This window comes from Rutidosis leptorrhynchoides, chromosome 3 (assembly GCF_046630445.1).
Source record: "Rutidosis leptorrhynchoides isolate AG116_Rl617_1_P2 chromosome 3, CSIRO_AGI_Rlap_v1, whole genome shotgun sequence".
NCBI classification, from domain to species: Eukaryota; Viridiplantae; Streptophyta; class Magnoliopsida; order Asterales; family Asteraceae; genus Rutidosis; species Rutidosis leptorrhynchoides.
The window spans coordinates 327,343,925-327,350,579 of NC_092335.1; positions in this window are offsets into that span (position 1 = coordinate 327,343,925).

Genomic DNA, 6,655 nt, shown 5'->3' on the forward strand with positions numbered 1-6,655 from the left:
GTCAGTTATTGTTGCTGGTATTCCTTGATATCTATGGTGCGTATGACGTTGATGCTCGTGGGACAGATTGTGAAGTTGAGGTTTACGACGCGGTTGTGGTTGGAGGTGGTAATGGTACTGTTGGCGTTGATGATGGTGGTACTGGTTATGCTGCTGGTGCTGCTACTGGTGTTTGTAATTTCTGCACCATATTCTCCAAAGCCACTACCCGAGCGCGAAGCTCGTTGACTTCTTCTATTACACCGGGGTGATTGTCGATTCGGACGAGCGGATAAATAAAATCTAGAATTTGATGGAGTATATAATCGTGACAAGATACTCTGGAAATGAGAGAGAAAATGGTGTTTCGGACAGGTTCGCCGGTAAGTGCTTCATGTTCTTCATCAAGAGGGCAATGTGGTGGATGGAAAGGATCGCCTTCTTCTTGTCTCCAATGATTGAGGAGACTACGAACCCATCTCCAATTCATCCAGAATAGATGATGACTGATTGGTTGATCCATTCCGGTCACACTGCTTTCGGAGCTTGAGTGAGATTCCATTTCAGAATCCGAGTGACTTGAACTGATGACAACTTCCATTTCGTACGATTAGATAAAGGATTTTTCGATATAAAATGATTTTCTGGCTATCGGGTGGTATTCTATTTACATAGGATATCCATATATGTATATAGATCAAAAGATTTCGTAGATTACGGAGGAATTTACGGAATATGCCAGGCAAAGTTTACAGTAATAGATACGATAAGATATGATTTAGCAGATACGCTAAGATATGAATTTTGTCTATACACTACTCATGGAATTAATGTAGCAAGACTTGTCTAGACTAATAATGATAAGCAGGTAATTTTCTAAGGATGATAAGCAGATGATTTCCGACTAGAAATGATAAGCAAAACTTTTGACATGCAGACACGGTCGAAGTCCAGACTCACTAATGCATCCTAACGACTTATCAGTTAGACACACTAATGCAGACCTGGTTCGCTAAGACCACCGCTCTGATACCAACTGAAAGGACCCGTTCATATACATTATAAACGATTCACAATAATTGATTACATCGCGAGGTATTTGACCTCTATATGATACATATTACAAACATTGCATTCGTTTTTAAAAGACAAACTTTCTTTACATCGAAAATTGACAGGCATGCATACCATTTCATAATATCCACTATCCAATTATAAACTAACTTAATAGTAATGTTTGATGAACTCAATGACTCGAATGCAACGTTCTTCAAAATATGCCATGAAATACTCCAAGTAATATCTTTAAAACAAGCAAATGCACAGCGGAAGATTTCTTTTATACCTGAGAATAAACATGCTTTAAAGTGTCAACCAAAAGGTTGGTGAGTTCATTAGTTTATCATAATCATTCATTTCCATCATTTTAATAGACCACAAGAATTTCATTTCTAGTTCTCATAAATATACGTCCCATGCATAGAGACAAAAATAATCATTCATATGGATTGAACACCTGGTAACCGACATTAAGAATATGCATATAAGAATATCCCCATCATTCCGGGATCCTCCTTCGGAGATGATATAAATTTTGAAGTACTAAAGCATCCGGTACTTTGGATGGGGTTTGTTAGGCCCAATAGATCTATCTTTAGGATTCGCGTCAATTAGGGTGTCTGTTCCCTAATTCTTAGATTACCAGACTTAATAAAAAGGGGCATATTCGATTTCGATAATTCAACCATAGAATGTAGTTTCACGTACTTGTGTCTATTTTGTAAATCATTTATAAAAATTGCGCATGTATTCTCAGCCCAAAAATATAAAGGGTAAAAAGGCCAATGAAACTCACGCATATAAATATTGTAAAACAGTTAATAAAGCATTTGCATGTATTCTCAGCCCAAAAATGTAATGAGTAAAAAGGGAGCAAATGAACTCACCATACTGTATTTCGTAGTAAAAATACATATAACGTCATTGAACAAGTGCAAGGTTGGCCTCGGATTCACGAACCTAAATTAATTATGTATATATATGTGCTGGTCAATATTTGTCTAACAAATTAGGTCAAGTCATAGTGTACCACAATCCTAATGCTCGAGACTAATATGCAAAGGTCAACAAAAGTTAATTTGACTCAAAATGATTTCTAAAATTTATACATGATTATTATATAGTTTAAATATCGTCGTTTTATATTTTTAAATATTTTTAAAAGATTTAATAGAGTAAATAATATAATTCATTTATTAATAAATAAAATTTTATATAAAAATATACTTTTATATATCTTAAGTAATAAAATTTATAAAGTTAATTTAAAAAAAATATTATGATAGGTTTTATTAAGGTAATTATATTATTTGTATTACATATTTATTTGATAAAATAACATTGATAATAATAATAAGTAAAAGTTGTATTATTTTGCAATAATAATTATTATTATTCTTTTAATAAAAATATCAATATTTGTATTTACTAATAATGATATTATAATAAAACGATAATTCTAATTATGATAACTTTAATATTTACGATACTTTTTAATATTAACTTTAAAATAATAATTCTATTTAAAATGATAATAATAATGATATTTTATAATAACAATGACATTTCTATTAAAATGATATTTTTTGTTAAAATGATAGTTTTAATACTAACGATACTTTTAATAATAATAGTAATGATAAAAATAATAAGAATGATAATTTTATCTAGATCAATATCTTATAATATTTTAATTTCATCATGATACTCATACTCATTATTTCCTAATCGTTTCGTTTAATAGCTTTTAATCGTCTTTTATATTGTGTTCATAATACTAATAATAATAGTACTAAAAAGAATTAGGTGTTACTAATATTAGTTTTAATTACAATAATACTAATAATGATAATTACTATGATATTATTAATAATACTAATAATTATTTTAATGATAATAATAATAATAATAACAATAATAATAACTATTTTTAAATAGTGATATATATTAATAATGATAATAATAATAATAATAATAATAATAATAATAATAATAATAATAATAATAATAATAAGATAATAATAATAATAATAATAATAATAATAATAATAATAATAATAATAATAATAATAATAATAATAATAATAATAATAATAATAATACTAATTATAACTTTAACGATGATAACAATAGTAATAATAATAAAAATAACAATTTTTAATGATAATTCCTTTTATTAATAATGATAATAATAAGATAAAACTAGAACGACGGTAATAACGATGATAATAATAATCACTTTTATAAAAATTCAATTCACTATAACTTCTAATTCGTTCATCGAACCCATTCGATATCTAAATGAAAAGTTCTCAATTTTTCGCTAGCCTTCCAAGGACATGCATATCTTATACCTTATCTCAACCGCAAGTGTAACTAATTCAGGATTCAACATAACCTATCTAAGGGCAATATCAAAAGTACAAGCATGCATAATCCTATATTCTCGAGCACTAGTCAGGGATACACTATTAATATGTAAAAATAATTTACGGGTACTCACGTATCAATATTGAGATTCAATATTGAAGAAAAGGTACGTAGACGCAACGGAGACGATAAACACTAGATTGACCTCACAAGCATACCCATGAACCATACCCATCACCTCCATAGCTATAACCCATGTTTTCCTTAGCTCTATCCCGCTCGAAAAATCCATTTTGAAATAATACGCTCATGACCTCGTCGTAGTATTTTATGTATACTAATAATATCTTGAAATAATACTGAGTAAATATATATATGTAAGTCGATTGAGAGAGTTTAGAGAAATATATTTCAAGTTTCTATGAAATAATGAAACCTATTGAATTCTATTTATAATAGATTTTTGAATTATTAAAGTAAATTATTAAAGTATGAATTATTAAAGTGAATTATTAAAGTATGAATTATTAAAGTGAATTATTAATGTATGAATTATTAAATTTAAAGTAAGTAAAAGTAAAGTAAAGGTAAAGTTAAAGTATAGTAAAAGTATAAAACTATGTACGTATAATACGCGTATAAATATATATAAAATTAATTTAAATCATTATTTATATTTAATAAAATAAAATATAAATATCGTTATCTTTATCATACTGGTTAAGTACTGAGTTGTCAAAAGTGGTTCTAGATATTTATAAAAGTTATATACGTTTTAATAATAAAGTTCTTTTTAAACTAAAAACGTTTTTGTACGTTTGAAAATAAATCAAATAAATATGATAATTTTGTTTTCCAAAACTAAATATATTTAAGAATCATTTTGTTAAAAGGTTAAAATAATGGAAATCGTTATATCATAAAACGTTCTAGAAAAGTAGAATCATATATATTCATAATAGGTTTCAAGTTTTTAAATTACGGGCTGTTGGTGAAGCATGGGATAAAGTCCAAAGGTTAAATAAACGTATGAAAAATGTCGAGTTACTTAACTTGTCGATATCCAACATCTAAGTTATTTACACTCCACGTTCTTACTTATAAATCACTTTACCATTTTCCGAATGTTGTCAAAAAGAATAGATTTCTTAAATCACAGTGGACCTCATAACATAGACCCGTAATCATATCACAATGTATCTGATAAATCAATCATTTGATATTATCTTCTAATTCCATCGATAAACATATTGAAACAAATACGTTCGTGTAAAGTAATATACGTTTAATACTTTATTAATATTCTCAAGTTATAATATATATATATATATATATATATATATATATATATATACATATATATACATATCTATTTATATATAACGGTTCATGAATCGTCGGAATTTGGTCGAGGTTATAATGAATGTATGAACACAGTTTAAAATTCTTGAGATTTAACTTAACAAACTTTGTTTATCGTGTCGGAATAATATAAAGATAAAGTTTAAATTTGATTGGAAATTTCCGGGTTGTCACATATATGATACATTTTACAAATATTGCATTCGTTTTTGAAAAGATAATCTTTCATTACATCGAAAGTTGACAACATGTATACCATTTCGTAATATATCTTACTATAATTGACTTAATTATAATCTTGATGAACTCAACGAATCGAATGCAACGTCTTTTGAAATATGTCATGAATGACTCCAAGTAATATCTCTAAGATAAGCAAATGTACAGCGGAAAATTTCTTTCGTACCAGAGAATAAACATGCTTTAAAGTGTCAACCAAAAGGTTGGTGAGTTCATTAGCTTAACATAAATAATCATTTCATAATTTTAATGGACCACAAGATTTCATATTTCCATTTCTCATAAACATACGTCTCATGCATAGAGATAAAAATATCATTCATATTGATTGAACACCTGGTAACCGACATTCACAATTTGTATATAAGAATATCCCCATCATTCCGGGATCCTCCTTCGGACATGATATAAATTTCGAAGTACTAAAGCATCCGGTACTTTGGATGGGGCTTGTTGGGCCCGATAGATCTATCTTTAGGATTCACGTCAATTAGGGTGTCTGTTCCCTAATTCTTAGATTACCAGACTTAATAAAAAGGGCATATTCGATTTCGATAATTCAACCATATAATGTAGTTTCAATTACTTGTGTCTATTTCGTAAAACAGTTATAAAAGTTGCGCATGTATTCTCAGTCCCAAAAATATATATTGCAAAAGCATTTAAAAAGGGATTAATGAAAACTCACCTAATGTATTTTGTAGTAAAAATACATATAACGACTATGGAAAAAGGTAAGGTTGGCCTCGGATTCACAAACCTATATCATTTATATATTTATTAATACACATAATTGTAATCGAACAAATTTATTTGTTATATTTTAATTTATATAATATATATTTAACTTGTGTATATATTCAAAATGATTAAGATTTATGTAGTTATATATATTCATATTCATATACATAATTGTTTAGTGTTATTTTAAAAATCAAAAGTTTGTTATTTGTAAGTATTTATATAGATAATATTTATAGGTTTGATATATATATATAGTTATGTAAAATATTGATATAATTATAATATATATATAATAGATATATTTTATGTACAAAGTATTTATCTACTTAAAAGTTAGTTTTTGATAATACTGATGAATTACTATTGATAATACTGATAATAAAATTATTAATAATAATACTAATAATGATGTTGTTAATACTTAATGACGTTACTTAATCAAAATACTAATAATATTAATCATAGTCTTTATGTTAACATAATGATAATAATGATAATACATTTATTAGTAGTTAATAAATGTAATAATAATAATAATAGTAGTAGTAGTATTAACAATGTTCTTAGTTATAATTATAATAATAATAATGATATATGATAACTAATGATAATACTAGTAATAATAACAATAATACCAATAATTTTAAAACGATGCAAGTCTTAATTTTTAATGATCTAATACTAAACTTTATTATTCTCATAAAAGTAATAAGGATACTTCTAAATATTATAATTAATAACCATTATCATATTAATAATAAATACTAATAATACTAAGACAATAATAATAACAATAATAATAATAATAATAATAATAATAATAATAATAATAATAATAATTTTTAAAAATGGGAAATTACCTCACAATTTCTTCCAAAAAGAAAACACCCTAAGCTGGGCT